Genomic DNA, 26,015 nt, shown 5'->3' with positions numbered 1-26,015 from the left:
TATGTTTATATATATATATATGTATCTATGTTTATATATATATGTATATATATGTATCTATGTTTATATATATATATATATATATATATATGTATCTATGTTTATATATATATGTATATATATGTATCTATGTTTATATATATATATATATGTATCTATGTTTATATATATATATATATATATGTATCTATGTTTATATATATATATATATATATGTATCTATGTTTATATATATATATATGTATCTATGTTTATATATATATATATATATATGTATGTTAATTCTCTAAATGAAGTATTAACAGTAACTGCACGATAAAGTGTAGTATATTGCCACCTAAGTGTGGCTGACCCCTAGGGGTGGATGTTACTGTTGCTTTTAGCCCCAGGAGGACATCTCCTCCAGCTGGCTTATCGACACACGACTGTGTCCTGTTTGCCAAGGGAGTTATCCCTCTCACCACGGCCAGCAGCACGAACGTATCCGGATTTCAGGGTTATTTCCCTTCGTCGGCGTTCGACAGCCGATGACCTTGGTGAGAGAGAAAAACCTGGCAAATCTTATATCTTCTTTTCCAGTGGCATTCTTCACTGATATTGAAAAGGTGAAAACAAGCAATGTTAATTCTCTAAATGAAGTATTAACAGTAACTGCACGATAAAGTGTAGTATATTGCCACCTAAGTGTGGCTGACCCCTAGGGGTGGATGTTACTGTTGCTTTTAGCCCCAGGAGGACATCTCCTCCAGCTGGCTTATCGACACACGACTGTGTCCTGTTTGCCAAGGGAGTTATCCCTCTCACCACGGCCAGCAGCACGAACGTATCCGGATTTCAGGGTTATTTCCCTTCGTCGGCGTTCGACAGCCGATGACCTTGGTGAGAGAGAAAAACCTGGCAAATCTTATATCTTCTTTTCCAGTGGCATTCTTCACTGATATTGAAAAGGTGAAAACAAGCAATGTTAATTCTCTAAATGAAGTATTAACAGTAACTGCACGATAAAGTGTAGTATATTGCCACCTAAGTGTGGCTGACCCCTAGGGGTGGATGTTACTGTTGCTTTTAGCCCCAGGAGGACATCTCCTCCAGCTGGCTTATCGACACACGACTGTGTCCTGTTTGCCAAGGGAGTTATCCCTCTCACCACGGCCAGCAGCACGAACGTATCCGGATTTCAGGGTTATTTCCCTTCGTCGGCGTTCGACAGCCGATGACCTTGGTGAGAGAGAAAAACCTGGCAAATCTTATATCTTCTTTTCCAGTGGCATTCTTCACTGATATTGAAAAGGTGAAAACAAGCAATGTTAATTCTCTAAATGAAGTATTAACAGTAACTGCACGATAAAGTGTAGTATATTGCCACCTAAGTGTGGCTGACCCCTAGGGGTGGATGTTACTGTTGCTTTTAGCCCCAGGAGGACATCTCCTCCAGCTGGCTTATCGACACACGACTGTGTCCTGTTTGCCAAGGGAGTTATCCCTCTCACCACGGCCAGCAGCACGAACGTATCCGGATTTCAGGGTTATTTCCCTTCGTCGGCGTATATATATAAACATAGATACATATATATACATATATATATAAACATAGATACATATATATACTATATATGTATGTTTATATATATATATATATCTATGTATGTTTATATATATATATATATATATATATACATATATATATATATATATATATATATATATATATAGAAAGCCCCAAGGCTTTCTATAGATTTGCAAAGGAGACTGCTACTGTACAGTATAAGATAGGACCCCTATTCCTGCCTAATGGCTCACTGACTGCAGATCCCACATGGATAAGTGAAGTGCTCAGTACACAATTCAAGAGTGTCTTCACTTCTCCTCTGAGTCACATGCAGATAAAGAACCCAGCTGATTTCTTTGACAATAGCACTCAGCAGAAAAAGACTGCATCCATTACCTACATCGACATTGAAGAGGAAGATGTCATAGCTGCCATAAATGAAATGAGCTCAAATTCGTCAACTGGCCCCGATGGTTTCCCAGCTGTCCTCTTAAAGTCGTGTAAACAAGAACTAGCAGGACTACTCCGGATACTCTTCCAGAGTTTCCTTGCAAATGGTAAACTTCCCAAAAAGCTGAAGGAAGGCATCATATGTCCTATCCATAAAGGTGGAAGCAGAGCAGAGGCTGGGAACTACAGGCCCATCTCTCTGACTTCACATATTAGCAAAGTCATGGAACGAATTGTCAGAAGGAGATTGATTGCGTTCCTAGAAGAAAATGACTTGCTGAATGAGACCCAGCATGGTTTCCGTCCAGGTAGAAGCTGCCTCACGCAGCTCTTGCAGCACTATGACTGGATCCTGAAGCAGCTACTTGACACTTTCCTCTCCACGATACCAGACGAACCGATGGCTCGTAATGAGACGCAGTTTAGGGCAGCTATGTCAAATTCTCTTATACACCAGATGTGCCATCAAAACTCTTGATTGGACCATGTCAGGTGGGGGAGAAGAGCCATGCAAGGAACGTGAAAATCACGGTGGTGCACCAGCATGACCGCAGCCACTTGGCTGAAACCCATAAATAAATAAATATATATATATATATATATATATATATATTACTACTACCTCTAAGGAATAGTAAACTCAATACATTTTGAGAGTAAATGTTTGATTAAAATTGTGAATTTTCATGCCACTGAATAACCAGAATTTCATCCAATTATTAGAAAACTCAGTTTAAAATGAATGTTGTGTTCTGACTTACCAGTGATTTTGTAGTGTGCAGTTTTGCTGGTTTTTAAAAACATTTTGCTGGAGGATTGTTTCTAATTTAGTTGTTTGTATTTCATCTGGTAATGTATATAGTGTATTTGTGTGTGTTCATAGGCATATGTAATGTACTACAAAATAAATGTATGTGGTTATGTCTTTCAAGGGTATAATATATGCATGTCTGTGTATTTTTAATCCCACAAAAAGTTTTTGGAATCATTTAGATTCTTTGACCTCAAAATGCTCATACACTTCATCACATGATCAGGAGTTGATCTCAATAAAATTTAATCCTCTTATTCACAGACTCCATTTATTTTTCATATGAAAAATATTTTAGACTAAACTTTAAATTCATCTTGGTTTTTCATTTCTTTTTTTCTTTTATTTGTAGCCAAATTACTATCCTTAGATGCAAATCATATTCATTTAATCTTATGTTTTATAATCAAAAACCTTTGTTGTCCAAATTAACATACTCATTTATGCACACACAGCTATACATACAGTACATAGTCTAATCAATAAGTATCCGGACTGCTGTTATAGTAACGAAGCTAAAGCACATGGAGTGAAGCTGCTTGGCACAGATTGACCTTGAGCTCTGCTGTGCATGCCCACTAAGTTTTAACATTGTAGCTCACTTCCACTGTTCACAGCAGTGCTCGGAAGTAACATGTATAGCATGTGATTGTCACCATGACAGAAAGTTGAGCAGAGAATCTGCATCAAATTTTGCCAAAAGCTTGGTGATACCTGCTCAGAGACTTACACAAAGTTTTCAAAAAGTTTCCATTGTTCTCAACAGGATCAAGATCTTGTGCCACTGAAACCCAAGTATCTTTTTGGTCACCTGAAAGCAGTTTTGACACAAACTTGGTAGATATCCTCTTATATCCAAATCTTCAGTGATAATAAACTGAACTGAACCATAACTAATCTGCACATCCTCTGATAACTCACGGATAGTGATTCGACAGTTTCTCCTCACAGCTGCATGCACATCTGTGATGTTTTCCTCATTTCTGCTGGTTGCGGGTCTCCCAGAATGTTCATCTATATCAACATTTTTTTGGCCATCATGGAAACGTCTGAACCCCTCAGACACTTGTGTTTGGCTCATACACTCCTCTCCATACACTTTCTGCAACTTTGCATAGGCCTTTGAGCAGGTATTGCCATGACAGCTTTCTCTACATATCTTCCTTCCAAGCACTGCTGTAAGCAGCAGAAGTGAGCTAGGACATTAAAACTTAGTGTACATGCACAGCAGTGTTCAAAGCCAATCTTTGTCAAGTAGTTTCACTCTGTGTGCTTTAGCTTCATTACTATGGCAAAAGTCTGGATACTGATTGATCAGCACTCATAGATACATTAACAAATATAATTAAACTGTTATAATTAGAAACAAACCACCTTTAAAACTATATCTATTGTATACCCTATACGTCAAACATCTGTTAACCAAATCAACCATTTATAAATGCAACATCCGTTTTTCAATTTTTGCTAGTCAGAGGATTTCTATATCGAAATGAAACCACTGATTACAATGAGGTATTAAACTGTCCAATTTCTATTTCGTACACACACTCATATTTTTATATATATATATATATATATATATATATATTGGGAAAATTTTGCCATTTTTAAGATATTAGTTTTTAAGACATTCATTTGTATAAAATACTTCACCTCAGTATTCATAGAAAAATAGTTGTTCAGTGCCATAGAAAAATAGTAAATAATAATTTTGTCAAGTTGCTTTAAAAACATTATATATTGTCTTATGATTATCTCTTAATTTCTCTAAACTTGATTTACTACAGTGATTTTTATAACCTTCTTTTTTTAACACCAATTTGCTATTTTATGTGGTTGTGAGTGTACATTACTACATGTTCTAATTGTCATCATCATTACATTGCATCTGCTTTCTCTGCTGGCATGAGTTGGAAAGTGTGTCAGTATATGAAATTAATACCCTCCTAGGTAGATGAATTGGAGAACCAAGTCCCACTCATTCTACTTTCAGTTTGGTTTTCTATGGCTGGATACCCTTTCTAACACCAACCACTGTACAATGTGTACTGAGTACATTTTATTGTGGCATCAGTACTAGAGTTGCCATGTTTTTGACTAAAGAGCACTGGGTATCAGTAAGAAGTGGCCTGTGGGAGAGCATGTAATGGTTATCTTCTATATGCATTTACATGCCTGTACCAGTGAAATTTTCTCTCCTGCACAGTGCAGCTGATTCCACTTATATCCAAGTTTTTCTTTCAGTTCATTTGTACTTTACCATCTGTGCACACTATACTAGTTTCATTTCTTTCTAGTTTTCACACAACCTCCACATTCATGGCTTATGAAATAAGAATATACTCTAAATTGAGCAAGAGCTGTAGTATCTTACTTAGGGTGTTATCAACAATGCCATTGTTGGAAGTTGTTAGATTTACAAAACTCTCTCATAATAGATTTTGTTGTTATGAAAGGAAATTAACTAAGCGTGCTATGGGGTTAGATATATGACTTTGGAGTACCATCAGTGAAAAACAATTAAAATATATTGCTTGAAGCAATAAACACAGTATTTGCACAAAGTTAATGGCAAAGTTTACCTGTGAAGGTTTGATTATCTGTACAAGAATGAATGATATAGAATATTATACTTGATGGTTAATAGAAGCTGAATAAAGAGAGATTTAGTGAGGTCCATAACAGGGATAAAAAAAGAGATTAAAGGTTTAGAGAATAATTCTTTCGAAACTCATTTCATAAAGGATGTTTTGATTGAATCAATCAGTGACATTGAAGTACCAAACTAGATAAATTATCACCCATGAATAGGGATATTCCATCTGAAAGTATGACAGAAGATAATTGCTCAAGGTGCCATACAGTAGGATCAGTCCTAGCAATTGTGAAACAAACTTATTAATCGCAGCAATACTTACATGTAAATGTTTCTATGTATCTGCTGAGAAAAGTAGCTTGAGGGAGTGGAGTGATGGATGTGATATGCAGCACAATGAAAATATATGCAAAATTCAAATGAATAAAAATTCATATTTTTTATTGTTTTATTATTTTTTGCTTATTTTAGTATATTTCAATGTTTTGTAATTCTGCTAATAATGAGTACTTAGTGTATCTGCCTTTCTTTTACTTTCAGAGTGGTGATTATACTATCTAGCAAGACTACTTTACCAGGACATCAGTAAGTATTTTACAATAGTTTGGCATCCATAAATGATTTGATTGCTTCTAGATTCTTTGCAATTTATCTGAAGCTGAATTTGTACATTAGAGGTAGGAATCCATTCAGCTGAAAAGTCACTTTTCTGCAGTTTATAAATTAGCTCAATCAGACACATCAAGTTCAGTTATTTGTACCCTTCATCAAAGAGGGCCTGAAGCTAGTCTATACACTGTCGCTCTTCCTCAGACGAAAACAAATTTAACAAAAATTGTGTTTAAAAAGATTTTTTTTTTTTACTTGTTCAATAAAGTGAGATAAATTCATAGCTTCCTATGGGCTAAGAATGAAATATCTATCATCTGGTTTAGCACAAGTTTCCCTTGACTACATGACCAAGGGAAGAATAATGTTTTGCAAAGGGAGAGTTATGTTCTGTAGTATAACTGCTTAAATATCAATTTAGAGACAATGTAAAATAAATTTTATATTTTATAAAATTAGGAGATAGGGGCTAAAGTAATATGATTAAATGTTTCATTAGCACAAATTAACACTTGTGATGAAGTAAAATAAATGTTGCATTTGCAAGCATAAAGTGTTTAAAGTATTTGCATGTATGTAATCATGATCTTGAGTCAATGTATGTAATCATGATCTTGAGTCAATGGCTAATGAAAGTAATGTCACATAGATCAAATTCAGTGTAGACAATTACTAAATAGTATGTGTATGCTTGTGTGTTTGTAATCATGGTTTTGAGACCTTATTCTGTCTGTTAGTAGTCTTCAGCTGACAAAGCTTTTTCCATTGACATTTTTTCACAAATTGTGACATTGCTCAAGGAAAGATGCAATCTGTTGGAAGTAGTGTATTGAGACTTCCAAATAAAATGACTATCCCTGTAATTTTTTAAAGAATTTTAGTGTCTGCTGCATTTAATATATTTGTAGCAGTTTTTCTGTATGTTACAGTAAGATTATACTTGTAAACACAGTCTAGATAAACAGTTGTTTCCATCAGCTGCTTTGTTATATCATATTTTATGACTACCTAACAAAATATCCATTATAAATGGATTAACATGTTTTTTTAACTGCTGTGACATTTTCTATTATTTATCTCAATGCATCATTTGCCAAAGATACTTCATGAAAACAGTTATTATTCTGTCATTTAGAAGATTATTTTCAATGTATGCTGAGGTTAAAGATACTAGTTTTTAGTTTGCTTTGTATCTGTGCATGAATCTCTATATGTGTATTTACTTACAGCTAATTATATTGAAGTTATTTTTTCTTTCACCTTTATAGCTTTAAGTGCTGCTGTTTTTATAAGCAATTTAACATCAACATTTAGTTCAAAGCTGTTTTATGTTCTGATATTGTAATCACATCTTTGGCAAGATGGTTTTATGTTTGGTGCTATATTATACATGATGAAAGATCTTATTCTACTCGCAAAAGACACTGAAGTCTTTATGCTTTATCCAGTTAGCAATTTTATTGTATCTTGTTGCATATATCCGTATTTATATTTTCATTCTTGTAATTTCTGTTTTAGCAGTTTTACAGAAATAAGTTGGTAATTTGTTATTTTAAACTTATTTGTATTTGATCAATTTATTTTGTAAGAAAATTACTACTAATCATTCAGACAACTATATTTTAGATTTATTTTGAAACTGCGTTCAGAGCTAAAATACCTGCTTCACAAAGCATTAGTTAATTTTCCAATTAAATTCTTCTGATATTAACACCATTTCTTATTGCTGGTTAGAATTTAAGAGATATATTGCATCATCATCTTTGTAATTATTAAGCTTAATATATAAGATGTGAACATATTAAGTTGGCCTTATAGTTCTCTTGCTGTCTTCTTTTTACTAATTCTTTCCCCTTTAAAATAGCACAAGAACAACTTTCTGCAGGGATATGGCAATTCATGGTTTACTGACTAGAAAATCTTTATCCCCTTCCCTTTTTTCTAAAAAAAAAAAATTTAAACATGTTTTCGTACTCTAGTTTATTGTGGAGTAAATCTGTCTATAAATTTTCTATTAAGTTTCAAGATGTCTGCTAATGATCTTTATGATACCTAATGATTGATTTAGCAGATGGATTTTTTTTTATAGCTTTACTAACAAATAACATGTTCAGTGTTGTTTAATATCCATACCTATATCTTTTATTATAAGTTATTGACAAGTGTCTTTTACTTTTAACTTCTATTTTATAAGTGTACTCCATAAGACCCCAACTACTTCAGTGGAAATTGGAATGGTTTTATCACAATGTCAGCTTTGGCAATAACAGCAATTTTCTAAAATTTACAAGGAGTGGCTGTGTGGTAAGTAGCTTGCTTACCAACCACATGGTCTCGGGTTCAGTCCCACTGCGTGGCACCTTGGGCAAGTGTCTTCTACTATAGTCTCGGGCCGACCAAAGCCTTGTGAGTGGATTTGGTAGACGGAAACTGAAAGAAGCCCATCGTATATATGTGTATATATATATGTGTGTGTGTGTGTGTGTGTGTGTATATGTTTGTGTGTCTGTGTTTGTCCCCCCAACATTCTCTTGTCAACCGATGCTGGTGTGTTTAGGTCCCCGTAACTTAGCAGTTTGGCAAAAGAGACTGATAGAATAAGTACTAGGCTTACAAAGAATAAGTCCTGGAGTCGATTTGATTCGGCTAAAGGCGGTGCTCCAGCATGGCCGCAGTCAAATGACTGAAACAAGTAAGAGAACCTTGATATTTCTGTGCTACTGGGTTTTGGGCAGATTTATTCTAAACTGACCATTATTATCCCCATTGCTATTTATAGTAGCTTCTTCTGTTAGTTATATATTACTTTTGTTCCTAAACCTTCTTTTTATATTCTATTTTCCAACTTGTTAATGGAAAGTACTTGTAAAATATTGTTGAAAAGATAAATGTATGCCAATAAGCAAATATTTCAATAGATAAATGACATGTGCAATTTTTATAACCATGAGTTCAAAACCATACTACAGCAACTGCACATTGTCCCTGAATGTAGCACATAAAACTCTACTTCTTTTGACTAACTTGTTCATAGTATAGAACTTGAATATAACTACCCAAATAGAAAGCAAATTTTTAAATGTAGAAACTGGTAATTGTTTTATTACAGACATTTGTGGTTATATTGATTGATATGAAATTGATTTTCTCACAATAAACTAGTATCTGATGGTTTTAGTTCAAAGCCGCTTCTTAAGTCATTGAAACAATAACTTCCTCAAATATAATAGCAGAAGCTTAAAACTTCTTAATTGCAGCCATTGTTGTTTGCCCTGGGTCAGTTCTGATCAAGCAAACCTAATCTCAAAAGGATTTTGGTCATGATTATCTTGTTTTTGAGAGTGTCTAGAATTACATTATATATTATCATCATCACTAGCATCATTTAATGTCAATTTTCCATGCTGGCATTGGTTGGATGGCTTAACAGGAATTGGCAAATCAGAGGACTTCACCAAGCTCCATTGTCTGTTTTGGCATGGTTTTTATGACTGGATGCCCTTTTTAATGCCAACCACTTTACAGACTGGACTGAGTGCATTTCACATGGCACCAACACCTGTGAGGTCTATATTTTTTAAGATTGGAGAGTGTAACATGAGGAAGATTTGGCTTCTATTCTTAGCGAGTAAGTTGACTTGAGAAAATCTGTCTTTGGCTTTTGTCTGCAGTATGTATTTATTTTATGGGAAAATTTTGTCATTTATAATTGTAAACAAATTATTCTGAAACAAATCACAGCTCTAAAACTTTTAGAAGTTGGGCTAATAAAGGACAAAAGTGTGTGTGTTTGTGTGTCAGAGAGAGAGAGAAAGAAATGCACTGTTTTATGTCGGATGTTTTTAATTTCTAAAATTAAAAAAAATATTGGAAATATTTACTTGTGTCTTAAGGGGCTTAATATATGTACTATTCAATAAATTTAATATTCCTTAGAATAAGTCCCTTGTTAACTAGATAACCCTTTGGTTTTTATTTCAAGATGTAATGGGCTCATTAAAAAAAATTGATAATTTGATGTACTGTGGATATTTTCTATCATTAAAAACATTAAAAAGAGCAAGGAACACTCGTTTTGTGGTGTAATGTTTTTTATTTGTTAAATTAGCTGTTTAATTAATTTCTTGTATATTTAGAAAAAAGCCATTCAAACTACTTCATAATTGTATTAATTTGTAAAGATCATGAACCCAATTTTCATAAATAGTACGTTAATGTTTTTTTCCCATCTTTTTTCTTTATAAATTAATATCAGCCATGTTGTCATTTAAATCATATTTACATATGTATGTTCACAGGAATATGTGTGTATATATGTGTATGTTCGTAGAAGACACAAACTTATATATGTACATCTTATATATGTACAAACTTATATATGTATATGGATCCACTTGAAGAAGAAAAGAAAGAAAGGGTGGAGAAAAAGAAAATATCAAGAGCCTAGGAAAGAAACTAAATGTCAAATATACTTAGCAAGGAGAGAAGCTGGAAATAAGAGGTTTGCATACATTCTGCAACATAGGGATCAGAAGTGTGATGCCTTCCAGATTACAAGACAGTGCACTAGAAAAAATCAAGACCTTGTTGGAGAGAAGCGTGTACAGAATGATAGTGGAGCACTTGATCTCACTGATGTCAAAAGAAAGAGGTGTGGAAATGCTATTATGAGGGGGTTGTCATGAATAGAATCCATGGGAGTGTGTGGCCGACATGAAGTAGACTTAATAGATGGACCAGCTATTGAAAGTGTGTAACGTGGTCAAAAGTTCAATTAAGGATATTAAAATAGAGAATGCATCTGCACCATCAGAAACAATTACCAATATTCTTAAAATATCTGGTAGTCAGTCTTGTAGAATAAGAATGGAGTGTAAAAAATTCAGGCAGTAAAGGATTCCTTTGTCAGGGTGAAGAGTAGACTGTATGATGTTGTGTATGAAGTGTAATATTGTGGAGAGAAATGGCTCTTGAATGTATAGGATTTGTAAAGGCTGAAAAGAAATGAGGCAACCATGCATCACTGGATATATATGTTAGTATACATGAATGATAGAGAAAAAGTGGAAATAGGCAGAATCAGTTGTAATGTGCAAGAGAGAACTACGCTGATAGAGGCTGTAATGCATATGGAGGATGTGAATTGTATAAAGATGTTTCAAGAACTCCAAGTGGATGGAATCTGTTAGGAAAGAGACATGGAAGGTATGGGATGAACTGGGGAAGAATGAAGCAAAGGAGATGTCAAAGGACTGTACTGGAAATGATCTCTCTCATCTCATGCAAACATAAAATAAATGGGTATAAGCTGATAGTTATAGTGATGGTAAGGAAGTTTGTGATGTGTAATATTTACATTTGTCTCTCTCGACTATAATGTTATTATTAAGTCATCATAGAAGGTGGCATGCTGGCAGAATTGTTAGATCTTCATATACCATTCTATTTTGATTTTGTTCACTTTTCCATCTATCTCTTGCTTTTTCTCCTTTCAATGTACCTTCCTAATCTCACTATGTCACCCTCCATGCTACATGTCTAAAGAAGAATGCTATTGCATTGGATTTGTCTGTATTTAACATACACCCTTCTTTGTTGCTAACCATTCTTTCTCCCTATGATACTCTCTCTCCCTTATCACTTATTATTAACATGCATCATTCTTACCACCACCACCTACCTTTATGTTACCTGCTCCTCTCTCTCTCTCTCACACACACACACACACACACATTACCTCTTCTTTACCACTCGTTATTAACTTCCATCACTTAAACAACTCCTATTACCCTCTCTTCTTGCTACCACATCTTCACACTGCTCATGCAGTTTCTATTCTATCTCTTTACCAACATTTGTCATGTACCTGTTTCTCAGTTTCTCGCTCTTCCATTATTCTCTCTATCATTGTCTTGTTCCTATCACTTTCTATTGGTTGATAGCATTAAGCAGTGATGTGTATAAATATGAACTTGTTACCAGTTCAAATATTCTTGAGGCAAGGAAACCAATAGCTATGTTTTGTCATGGAGAAAATTTCTCGCTTTTGACAAATGGGTGGTAAATTCACTGAATCAGCTCACAACTACACTTGATTCAGATAACGGATAAGGCAGCACTGCAAACTGACATGAGCAACTGTATCTCTCTTATGATATTCCTATCATCATTCAATGATTGGTAGTATTATATGGCAGCTCACCGTAAATAAACTATGGGGTGACAGTGCTAAGCAGTGATGTGTATAAATATGAACTTGTTACCAGTTCAAATATGCTTGGGGCATACTCGAACATGTAAGAAAGCCATTCATGAAGAAAATTTCTCGCTGTTGATAAATGGGTGTTATTACACCAAATCAGCTCACAACTTTGCTTGACCAGACTGAGGGATGCATGCATTCTCCATGATGAAACAGTGAATGTTTGAATATGTATCAAGCATATCTGAACTGGTAATAAGTTTGTATTCATACACATCACTGCTTAGAGCTGTTACCCTGTAGTTCATCCCTGAGTAGCCCTACAAGTCATTGAATGATGATTGGAGTATCGTAAGAGAGATAGGATCTCTTGTGTTGGCTCACAGTGCTGCTTTGTCTGGTTTCTGAAGAGATAACTACTCTGAAATGCATGCATCTCACAGTCTGGTCAGGTGGCACTGTGAGCTGATTTGGTGTATTTGCACCCATTTCTCAACAGTGAGAAATTTTCTCCATGACAAAACACAGTGGAATATTCCCCAAGCATATTTGAACTGGTAACAAGTTCATATTTCTTCTATTACTCTCTCATGCTCATCCCCTTACCAATAGTCTTAACTTTTTTGTTACCCTATTTCTGTTGAGATACTCTGTATTTACTTCAATTAATTTTGAAAATAATGAAGAGTTTAGTAAAATAACCTTGTCATTATTAATTGGTGTTTGGATCATAAATTAACTTTTAAGATCTGATGGAAGATTTTAATTCAGATCCCTTGAAAACAAGAGGTTTGTACCACAGAGCCAGGGCAGTCTCAGGTGGGTTGGTATCATCATTTTGCACTGTTGTTCTGCTTACCAAGCTATATGAAAAATAAAGAATAAAAAATGGCAACAACTATATACATGTGATCTTGAAAATTGCAATACAAATTAAGGTTATTAGATTACTTACATTTGACAATAACTTTGCATAGACTGAAATAAAATGATTAAGAATTTATAAAATATTAATTGCAAAGTATTTTATTTTGCAATAGCACCATAGAATTCTTAAATAGGATTAAGTCAGCCAAAGTTATTCAGTTTATTTTTCAACTCATGGATGATGCACATTCTACCTGTAACAGTTTTATTTTGTCTTGCGTATTCCATACCTAACCAATTCCATTTGTTTTTATCCAAATGAGTGATCTATGTTTGGATACAATATTTCCTTTGATAAGCCAAAATAATTTTTTTAAAAATCATTGTGTGTGTGTGTGTCTGTATGAAAATGATGTGCTTTATATTATATATCATATAAAATGATGTGCTTGATATAACATTAATCTCATGATGTTATGCAATTCCAGATTGATTTCACTCTTTGTCTCATAGTCTTGTTTTACTACCTCATTTTTGTTCACTGATTTAATCAGTTTACCACATGTAGTCATTTGTGTGTAGTTTACCTACCATAACTGACATCAGAACCAGTTATTCTCATGTGTGTATAAAAAAAAAACACACACACAACAAAGCAACTAACTAAATTGCAAATATATATACTCATCAGTTTGGAATCAGTTTTGATATATTGTTATGGATGAGTGACTCAAATTTTCGTTTCTTGACTAGGGCATATTTTTTAATATCTATTTAGTTCTATAGTTATTGCTTTAAATTAAAGTTTTGTATTGCTTTAGGTACCATCTGTATTTTTATATTTTTACATTTTCGTGTGTGTACACACACTCACACACACAATAATGAAAATATTATTGACTGTAAATATACATAAAAGTATTTTGTTGAAAATGTGCTTCTTAATGTTCTTTTCACCAAATTCCCTGAAGGCTTGCAGACACATTAAAAGTAAATATTTACTTTTAGATTCACGGCTTGGAAAATTGTTGTAAAGAAGTCTGTGAAAGAGCTAAAATATGAGATTTTAGGAGTATGTTGGGGCATGAAAATTCATTTGGATACTTTGATGATATAGGGATACTAGCAGAGTTTATTTTATGAGTTAAAATTCTTAGTAATGGCAGACAGGTTGACAATAGATACAAGGGAATAATTTATAGGTATGAAAACATTTTGAGAATGCAAAGTAGCTTAAGAAAATGGCTAGCAATTTTGGCATTTGGGTTGATAGCTTCCATTACCTGGGTTACCAAGTCAGTAGGGGGTGGTGATGCTCTGAGAGCATAGCTGCTAGGATAAGAATAGCCTGGGCAAAGTTCAGAGAGCTCCTACCTCTGCTGGTAACAAAGGGCCTCTCTGTCAGAGTGAAAGGTAGACTGTATGATGCCTGTGGCAGTGAAACATGGGCTGCGATTGCTGAGAACATGCGTAGACTTTAAAGAAATGAAGCTAGTATGCTCCGGTGGATGTGTAATGCCAGTGTGCATACACGATAGCTGCCTGACTGGCATCTCTGCCAGTGGCATGTAAAAAAACAACATTCGAGTATGGTCGATACCAGTGCCACCTAATTGGCTCCTGTGCTGGTGGCATGTAAAAAGCACCATTTCAGTATGGCCTGCCAGTGCCACCTAACTGGCACCCTTGCCAGTGGCATGTAGAGCGCATCATTCGAGCATGACCGATGCCGGTGCTGCCTGACTGACTTCCATACCGGTGGAACATAAAAAGCACCCACTACATTCTCAGGGTGGGTGGCATTAGGAAGGGCATCCAGCTGTAGAAACATCTGCCAGATCAGAGTGAGTCTGGTGCAGCCTCCCAGCTTGCCAATCCTCAGTCAAACCGTCCAACTCATGCCAGCATGGAAAGCGGGCATTAAACGATGAGGATAAGAGTATACTGAAGTATTGTAACTGTATGTATGATGTTTATAAAAGTGTATTGATAATGGTGACATGTGCTTGTTGGAAACATTTTGAAGTGAACATAGCAGACAACCTAGAATAACCCAGATAACCAAATTTTCTCTATGCTTATGAATTTTGGCTATGTTTGTACACACATGCAGTTGGGTAAAGCACAATTTTACACACACCCCAGCCAAGATAGTGTCAGATGTTATTTTTGTGCTCTCTTCTGGAACTCATTAGTAAAGTTTATGCAGTGGAATTTGGGTGCATGGACTAAACCAGGGTCTTCAAAATTAATCTAGATATTTTTTATGGAAATGGATTTGATTTTTTTTTTTTTTTTTTTTTAACTGACCCAAATAAAATATGACTCTTTCAATTACTATCTCATATGGAAAGAAGTCTTTTTTTTTTTAATCTTTCAGTATCTCATTATGCTTACAGGAATACTTATATTCATGACTACTTACTTTATGAATTTGCATCTGTTTTCAGACCTGCATTAGTAGAATAAAAATTAAAAAATTTTTAACATTTTTTTTTTTTTTTGTTTTCTTATAAATTGTTTTGATAACAGAATTCTTTTCACTTTTGTGACCACTCAATCGACTGTGATGTAGGAGTGGACCCAGTTTTTATCAGTCAAGTAAACTGCAACATTGTGTACATGTGTCAGGAGCATAACTGTAGCTGTGATGAAGTTTGAACTTTAGATTGTGTTCAGCAGAACAAACTGTGTGTATATGTGTGTGTGTGTGAACATGCATTTTTAGTATGTATTGAAAAAATTGCATAAATCAAGAATCATCATCATCATCGTTTAACGTCCGCTTTCCATGCTAGCATGGGTTGGACGATTTGACTGAGGACTGGTGCAACCGGATGGCAACACCAGGCTCCAATCTAATTTGGCAGAGTTTCTACAGCTGGATGCTCTTCCTAACGCCAACCACTCAGAGAGTGTAGTGGGTGCTTTTACGTGTCACCAGCACGAAAACGGCCACGCTCGAAATGGTGTCTTTTATGTGCCACCTGCACAAGAGCCAGTCCAGGGGCACTGGCAACGATCTCGCTCGAAAACCCTGCGGTACTGGCAACGGTCACGCTCAGGATGGTACATCTTATGTGCCACCCGCACAAGGGCCAGTCCAGGGGCACTGGCAACGATCTCACTTGGCTTGCCGGGTCTTCTCACGCACAGCACATTTCCAAAGGTCTCGGTCAGTAGTCATCGCCTCGGTGAGGCCCAATGTTCGAAGGTCTTGCCTCACCACCTCAGCCCAGGTCTTCCTGGGCCTACCTCTTCTCTGAAGGTACTTACATTCTGTCGAGTATGCACACTGACATTACACATCCATCGGAGCATACTGGCTTCATTCTTTGTGAGCTTACGTATGTCCTCAGCAGTCACGGCCCATGTTTCACTGCCATGTAGCATGGCTGTTCGTACACATGCGTCATACAGTCTGCCTTTTACCCTGAGTGAGAGTCCCTTTGTCACCAGCAGAGGTAAGAGCTCTCTAAACTTGGCCCAGGCTATTCTTATTCTAGCAGTTACACTTTCAGCGCACCCACCCCCACTACTAACTTGGTCACCCAGATAGCGGAAGCTATCAACTACCTCTAGTTTTTCTCCCTGGAATGAGATAGAAGTTGTTTCCTGTTTGTTTACAGTGTTTATTGCACCTGAACATCTGCCACATACAAAAACTAACTTTGTAGTTAATCTGCCTTTGATATTGCTGCACCTCTTATGTGTCCATAGCTTGCACCGGGTACATCTTATAGAGTTACTACCTACTCCTTTACTGCATACTGAGCAGGGCCATCTACCTGAAGGGGTTTGTGTTTTATCTATCTTCCTACTTATTAGGATTTTGGTTTTTGCTAGGTTGACTCTAAGGCCCTTCGATTCTAGTCCTTGCTTCCACACCTTAAACTTCTCCTCTAGTTCTGATAGTGACTGTGCAATTAGTGCAAGGTCATCAGCATAGAGGAGCTCCCAGGGGCAACCTGTCTTGAATTCCTCTGTGATCGCCTGGAGGACTATGATAAATAGGAGGGGGCTGAGGACGGAACCTTGGTGGACCCCTACCTCTACCCGGAATTCATTACTGTACTCATTTCCAACCTTCACCTTACTGACAGCATCTCTGTACATGGCTCGCACAGCTCTCACTAACCATTCTTCTATCCCTAGTTTCCTCATTGACCACCAGATAAGGGATCGGGGGACCCTGTCAAAGGCTTTCTCCATGTCAACGAAGGCCAGGCACAGAGGTTTATCCTTGGCTAGATATTTCTCCTGCAGCTGTCTCACTAGAAATATGGCATCAGTGGTGCTTTTACCTGGCACGAACCCAAACTGCATCTCATCTAAATTGATTTTCTCCCTAATTAGTTGAGCTATGACCCTCTCCGTAACTTTCATAACCTGATCTAACAGCTTGATGCCTCTGTAATAGTATCTAAAGCATCACCTTTACCTTTGTAGCAGTTTACTATGGTGCTGCTACACCAGTCATTGGGTATGACTCCTTCATGTATCACCTGGTTCGTAATACGGGTGACTAGGCTGTAGCCAACACTGCCAGATATTTTGAGCATCTCTGCAGTGATTCCTGATGGGCCGGGGGCTTTCCCTGTCTTCATACTCTTAATTGCTTTATCTACCCTGGTACTGTCAACTCGGATAGCTGGTTCCTCTATTGGGTCGACATACGGCAGGCTCTCTTTCTCCCATTCATTCTCTTTATTAAGCAATCTATCGTAGTGGCATCTCCAGACCTCTTTCTTTGCAGCCTCATTTAGTGCAAGCGTACCATCATCCATGCGAACACATTTCTCTCCTACAACATCACTATTCTCTCTCCTACACTGTCTTGCAACACGAAATACCTCGAGTCTTTGGTCCTCACGGCGCAGGACATTGGCAAATCTTTTCTTATCTGCTTCCCCTCTGGCTAAATAAACCTGTCGCCTAGCTTCCCTTCTGGCAGATTGGTACAATTCCCTGCTACCACCGTTCTTCCAGTCCTTCCAAGCCTGTTTCTTTTGTCTAATAGCCCCGTCTACATCCTTGTTCCACCACCACGTTACTCTGGGTCGAGAGGGGACTTTACACCAGCCACAGATCTGGTCTGTGGCTCTCAACAGGTTGTCCCACAGAAATCTCCAATTGTCTTCCACGTTGTATGATGCTATATCCCCTTCTATTTCGTCAAATGCTTCAAGTAACTTGTCTCTAAATCTCTGTCCATTTGCAGGGTCTTTAAGTTTCCATACCCTTCTCCCCCAGGCCGGTCTACTTCTGGGCACCCATATTGCCTTGATCTCAAAGTCGCTAACTACTAATCTGTGTTGGGGTGTACATTCTTCGCCAGGGAGGGTTTTGGCATTTATAAGCCTCCCTCTTTCTCTAGTTCTGGCGAGGATGTAGTCGATTTGGCTAGAGTGTCTGCCAGATTGGTAGGTGACTAGGTGACAGGCAAGTTTCCTGAAGTTGGTATTGCAAACCATAAGATCGGTTGCATTACAGAACTCCAGCAGCCTGGTTCCCTCCTCGTTGCGGGAATCGAAGCCATAGCCTCCATGTATGCCATGGAAGCCTCCAGCACGACGTCCGACATGACCATTGAAGTCACCAGCTACAAAGAGAAGGTCTCTGTCTCTTGTCGACGAGGTAGTTTGCAAGAGGGTGTCATAGAATTGGTCTTTCAGCCCATCCGGGAGCCCCGGTTGAGGGGCATAGGCTGAGATGACAGTAGCTAGCCTATGATGAAGCACTAGTCTAATCTTAAGTACTCTGTCACATACTCTAACTACCTCGATTACCTTATCAACCCATTTCTCTGCTAGAAGTATTCCTACGCCCCCGACTCCGTCAGTGTTCCCTGCCCAGAAAAACTTGTACCTGTGTTCTTTGCCTGTGAGGAACCTCGCAGAACCTCCTCTCCATCTTACTTCTTGGATGCAGCACAGATCTACGCGTCGCCATTCAAGCATCTCAACAATCTCACCAGACCTACCTTTCAGTGTGCCGACGTTGAGAGTGCCAATCCTGACAGTGTGGGAGGAGTGGGCCCGTGTGACCCTGGGATGGGGGTAAGCAGTGTCGTGAACCTGAAAAGAAAACTTGCATTTGGCAGAGTTCATAAACAAAAACAATACCTACAACCTTCATATACTACCCAATCTTTATGCGCTATAAGGTTGATAAGAGGGTGGGGTATAAGGTCACAGGCAGTGTTCGCGGAAGATGATCTAAAAAGACTTCCGGTACTGGTGGAGGGGGTGGGAGGGCGGGCGTACCGCGGGCTAATGGAGCTTCGTCGAGGGTTCTATTAACATAGAGATTCCAATACGAAATGGTGGTGGAGTTGGAAAACAAGCTGGTTATATGTTTGGGTTCGCGCGCAAGTCGAAGAGGAAATGGTTGAAGAAGTGGTGATTCAGAGAGAGATAGAATACAATAGGGAGGGAGAGGGAGAACCGGCAGCAGTACATCATGCTGGTCAAATTCGTTAGGTTTTTAGAAAAAAGTTGAAAGAAACACAGCAGTGTTTAAACGCGAGATTAAATGTTTAAATCGGTAACAGAAATGAGAGTTAAAAATCATAATTTTTAAAGGGAGTTAGAGACAAATTTCAGTCAGGTTTGGGCTAAGGAGCAAAAACTTCAGCAAGTAGATGCGAAGACGATAGATCGCGTGAGATAGAGAAAAAAATACATAAATAATCATGAATTCAAGACATAAATGTATAGTTAGAGAGAACGAAGTGGGGTGGTGGATGGGGAGCGCATCAGAAGGGATAATATATGAAAAATAGGAATGACTTAGCTATTGTTCATGTCTTGGTGAGCTTCGTCGTGGGTTCTATTAGCATAGAGATTCCAATACGAAATGGTGGTGGAGTTGGAAAGCGAGCTGGTTATATGTTTGGGTTCGTGCGCGAGTCGAAGAGGAAATGGTGGAAGAAGTGGTGATTCAGAGAGAGATAGAATACAATAGGGAGGGAGAGGGAGAACCGGCAGCAGTACATCATGCTGGTCAAATTCGTTAGGTTTTTAGAAAAAAGTTGAAAGAAACACAGCAGTGTTTAAACGTGAGATTAAATGTTTAAATCGGTAACAGAAATGAGAGTTAAAAATCGTAATTTTTAAAGGGAGTTAGAGACAAATTTCAGTCAGGTTTGGGCTAAGGAGCAAAAACTTCAGCAAGTAGATGCGAAGACGATAGATCGCGTGAGATAGAGAAAAAATACATAAATAATCATGAATTCAAGACATAAATGTATAGTTAGAGAGAACGAAGTGGGGTGGTGGATGGGGAGCACATCAGCAGGGATAATATATGAAAAATAGGAATGACTTAGCTATTGTTCAGACATTCCTATTTTTCATATATTATCCCTTCTGATGCGCTCCCCAGCAGATATATATATATATATATATATATATATATATATATATATATAGCCTTGTGAGTAGACCAGAAACTAAAAGAAGCCTGTCGCGTGGAGTGGGGGATACCCCTGTCTTGATATCATGTGATGATTGTAAACAAGCATCACTATTATGAAAAACATGTCTCGCCATGTCTGGTACATTGCTTAGAAACAGGTAAAGATGAAAGGCAATTTGAACTCAGCAAAATTTGAACTCAGAACATGAAGACAGACAAAATACTGCTAAGCATTTCACCTGGCATGCTAACATTTCAGCCAGCTCACCACCTTAGAAACAAGTAGATAATATACATGCAATGTCCTGTATTTTTAACCAAGCACGTTTTCATCTCTGAATTTGTCCTGGTTCTAATCAATGATATTTTTCAATAAGTTTCACAAGCCACATCATTCCTTATTTTTTCTCTATCAAACAAAAATAATTGCTAAGAGAAAACAATTTGTACAATAGATCATACCCATAGAAAGTAAGATAATGAGGTTAATATTTTATGAAGCGAGGTGAAATGAGAGCAGATAAGGTGACTGAGGAAGAATACTAGAACTGATAATATTTTAAGTACTTCAATCATCAGACTTCACTCACCTCAGGGCAACCTGACTTTTTATCTTCCCATATGACAATAAACCTACCAATGTTTTTTACAAAATAATAATTGCTGTAATTAAAATGGTATAATAAAAATACATTTTATAATTAAAATGTATACACCATTTACATGTCTTCCAGTGAAAAAAACTAAAGCTAAGAAATGAGTTGCTATTCACAAAACTTTTACATACTCCAGCTTATATATTCAACAAAATTTTCACTGATTCAATCCCATCTCAAGAGATAGTTTTTTATTTGTTTATTTACAATTTCTAGTATTGGATGGATATCTCTCTCAATTTAGACATTTACAAGAATTATTGGAATACTATTTTTTTATAGGACACTAACACTTTAATGAGGGTAAGAAGATCAACTGATACAAACAGGATGTTATGTGTACTTAAAGAAATAACTGTTAACAAAAGCTTTCAACCCTGAATGCAGGGCTAAAAGTTTAAGCTCAGCCACTGCTCTAACAGTTTTAAATTTTGCAGGCCAATGAGTTACAACTGGTTACAAATGAGTGTTCTGCAATAGCACCTCACTAAAATTTATTCTCAACATTCATGGAAAATGCCCTGGATCATAAGATTTCAACCTTACCCGAAAAATCTTCATAAATATTGACTTACGTTTGCAATTCATATAAATATTAAGTGATTAAAAAACTTGTAATTTGAGTTTCTGATGAAGATATTTTATTAGGACAAAAGTTGCACTTTATGCTGTTGGAATCTGTACATACATATTTTATTATATTTTGTTATTTCACTGATATGGTATTATTCAGTACACCAGTTTCTCTGATCTCCTGAACAAGAGTTGAAGTACAGAAAGTAATTCACATGCCTAAAAGAACTCAATATTTGGTCATAGTAGTAACTCTTTTTTCTATTTGATTTTAGGAAACTGTGGTATTTTGTAGAAAAATGTACACTTCAATGATTGCTTTTCTAAGATGTAATTCTGCATTGCAAATTCCAAGTTTCATGTTTCTAATTATTGTTTTGGGTTATTAAAATAACTACTTAGTTTCTTTTGATGGCTTTTAAGCATTGCTTTTTATTGATTATATTTTCCCCTTTTTATATTGGATATTATTAGAAAATTATCTCATCTAATATTTCATCTTTTTACTCCAAAACTGCATACAACTGTATTTGTCGGATGTATAATGTTTAGATATCTTCTATTTCGTATGTATATATGTATATATATATTTCTTGCTCTTCTCAGTTATTCTGTTAATTCCTATCTCTGGTTAGGATTAAATATGGTAAAGTTAAAAATCAAGAACACAATGTATTGGTTTACCATCTTGATAGTGTCAAATTCAGGCTTGGCAGGCATTTGTTGAATATTTATTATTATGTTCCTCAATTCACCTAGCTATTAGGAATGCATACCAAATCATCCAGTTTCCTTAATAAGATGAGATCTTTGAATCCTTATGAGGTCTTTGAAATATTTTTTCTTATATCTCAGTTATAATTCTGGATAGAAGGTAATAACAGTGTGAATCATTCCAAAAGTGGTTAACACTTAGACTGTTAAAGACTTTCTACTCTGATAGCAAAGTCTTTGTATCAACTCTACTTTCTTTTTAAAGATTAATTCTTTAAAATCTTGTTTTGTTGACAGTAAAATTCTTCCAGAACAATAATTATCTACTGTTATACTGGTAATTTTAAGACCGAAAATTGTTACATGCATGCCCCTCCCCAAATCTTTTATAACATAGTTAAAGCAAATTGCTTTTTATGAAGAATCAGTCATTTAGCTGGATTTTTTGTTTTTTAATAATTTTAGCAATTGATCTTTTTAAGCTGTTGTTAAAGATATATTTGCTGCATTGCAAAATGTTTAGGCCAGCACAATAGATTTTGCTTCCTACTTGGAGTGAATTCAGTTCACTTTTGCTGCTTCTCACCAGCTAATGTTTTTTCTCTTCACTATTAGTTCCTTTGTACCTAAGGAATTGGTGTAATGTAAATTTTATAATTTCAATGCTTTTTCTTCTTTTTTTTTTTGTTTATCCAGTAGGTCATCCCTGATCAAACAAAACTAATACCAAAGTTAACCCATCCCACCTTTCAGATTTTATGTATCTAGAACTACATTATTCAATGTTTTACTCTAATTTGTTAAGATGTTATAGAAGCTTTCTTGTTGGCTTGAGTATTCTTGACATTATGTAAAACTATTCTGTAAAATATATTTGAATCCTTATTCTTTATCAAGAAAACTCAATTGTCTGTAACAACATATATTGAAACAAACAATTCTGTTGACACTGTGGAATTGATGTTACAAGGACATTTACATGGGTATGTCTGTGCACATGTACCACTGTGGGATGTATCACATGGGTGCATACATTCATGCATACATGAGTATAATCACATATGCAGTCTGAGAACGTTCTCATAATGTGTGTATGCATGCATACATAGTGTAATGAGAACATTTTCAGACTGCACATGATAAAGACATGCGTACAGCTGATGATCATATGTGTGCAGCCTTTGGCATTTTCACATCTCGCCTGCCCCATCTACTGACTTGGTGATCAACAGGTGTATCAATATACATATACAGTGTACACACACACACACACACACACACACACACACACACACACACACACACACCATACTGAACACATCTGAGTACATTTGGATATGGTAAGACATGCTGCAAAAATTGTCTAGAGAAAAATTCTCTTTATAAACAATGTGTAAAAAAAACATACCATTAGGTTATAAATGACATCACCAGACCATGTAACTCCTTTGTCATAGTACATTTGTCAACTACTGATGCCAAGTTGTCCTTTCAGAGCCTCTAAGAATAGGTTGTTCTTATATTAGAACAGCAAATGCTATGTATATTTGCTGATGTGTGCAAAGCTTTGCCAAGCTGGAACTAATTAATTAGAGGTGCACTAAGCAGCACGGAGTGTTGCCCCATGGTCTGATGATGTCAGTCATAGACCAATGGTGTGATTTTTCACATATTGTTTATAACTTTCTCTTGAGACAATTTCTACTGAATGTCTTCCCATGTTTGAGTGTACACAGACAAACTAAGTATGAATGTATATGCTTATATATCATTCAATGCTGTTTAATATGCCTCTTATATATATATATATATATATATATATATATATATATATATATATATATATATATATTTTCCCAGCTCGTATCCTCTGGAAAAAAAAAAAAAAACAGGCTGTGAACTTTTTTCTCTTGCCTGTATACTCCTATCTACTTTTACTCTTTATTCTTATATCTGCTATTTTATTCCTTATAAACTCTGAATTTCGCTGTCTAGAACTTTCATACATACCTTGTCTCTGATGAAGAAATACCCAGTGTATGGACATGCTAGCCTATCACTTGGGATATCCAGAAACAGCTATAAGACTTCAAATTCACCTTATATATAAGAGATATTGGCAGCCAGAAGACTTAAGGTGGCAGGTAATGTTATGTGCTATGGAAGGACCATAGTTAAACTCTCGGTTTGATAATAATACAAGTGAGGAGTCTAAAGTGGATCTTGTATGAACATGTATATTTAACACATACTTGTTCATTTTATTTAACACACACACACACACACACACACACACACACACACACACACATACACACACACACACACACACACACACACACACACACACGCATGCGTGCATGTGGGGCAGTGAGCTGGCAGAATTATTACACCGAAAAAAGTGCTTAGTGCTATTTCTTCCGAATATGTTTGGCTGCTAGGTTTGACTCTGCCTTTTATCCTTTCAGGATCAATAAAATAACTACCAGTTGAACACTGAGGTTGATGTAATCGACTTACCCCGACCCTCGAAACTGCTGGCTTTGCACTAAAATTTGAAACCTGTGTGTGTGTGTGTATAAATATATATATATATATATATATATATATATATATATATATATAGTAGTGTTTATATGACAACAGAATGTAGCAATCCTATAAAGGATGATGTTACTGTTGTTTTAGCCCCAGGAAAATATCTTTTCTAGCTGGCTATCGCCACAGTTTGTACCTGTTTAGCATTTGCAAGGGAGCTCATCACTCCCATCACTAGCCTTATATGAGACTCACAGCCCTAAGTTTCTGGATGTTATCCATCCTCAGTATAAGACAACCACAAGCTAGTAACGAAAGCTCTCTTCACTTGCAAATACTACATATTTTTTTAAGCGATACACAGTTGCTGATCTCTCTCTCTCTCTCTCTCTCTCTCTCTCTCTCTCTCTCCCTCTCTCTCAGCTCAGTCATTCTATTATAAGGTACTTTAGCTATGAGTTAATGCTTTTATGTGTGTGTGTAATTCGAACACACATACATTATTTTTTTGTAATCTATTATTTGCTACCTTACACATTGTTCATTATCTTTGACCATCTACTTTCGTATTCTAACAAAGCTTTTTTATTAATTGTAAGCTCTTTCAATTCTTTATACTCTTCAGTTTTTCCTATATTACAGTGGCTATATACCCACTCACAAATGTCAAACTGATAAGTAAATTATTTGTATACAATAATAAGGAAATCAGAAACAGAAAACCTTGTAATGAATCACAAGCACGATTTGTAAAGCTTGTAGTTTGATTATGTCTGTAGCTATGGACAGTTTGATTATGTTGGGTTGTTTATTTACAGATTGAGAACTACTAAATTGCAGTGGTGCTATTGAAGACACAGATTAAGTTCATTTTTTTATGCAATTGATTCAGCCATCAGCTTTGTTGATTTGAATTTTTTTTATTTTCTGCGTGAAAATGCTACTCATTACATTTTATTTTCAACCTTTAGCACACTGTATTTTCTCTAGAATTGTTTCCCCTGCGACTACTCTGTTACTACAGGGGA

General features: G+C 36.2%; 1 protein-coding gene across 50 annotated transcripts in view; it reads left to right on the top strand.

The window, feature by feature from the left end:
• The window catches only part of LOC106878372 (rho GTPase-activating protein 190), a 342,913-nt gene that overhangs the window by 18,645 nt on the left and 298,253 nt on the right, over window positions 1-26,015 (top strand). For all 50 annotated transcript variants that reach the window (XM_089353931.1, XM_089353908.1, XM_089353914.1 and 47 more), the window contains exon 2: window positions 5,950-5,994. The gene's annotated coding sequence lies outside the window, so the exon portion shown is untranslated. The remainder of the gene's footprint in view (window positions 1-5,949; window positions 5,995-26,015) is intronic.

Source organism: Octopus bimaculoides, chromosome 6 (genome assembly GCF_046866305.1).
Source record: "Octopus bimaculoides isolate indiv1 chromosome 6, ASM4686630v1, whole genome shotgun sequence".
NCBI classification, from domain to species: Eukaryota; Metazoa; Mollusca; class Cephalopoda; order Octopoda; family Octopodidae; genus Octopus; species Octopus bimaculoides.
This window is presented reverse-complemented; position numbering and strand designations above follow the sequence as displayed.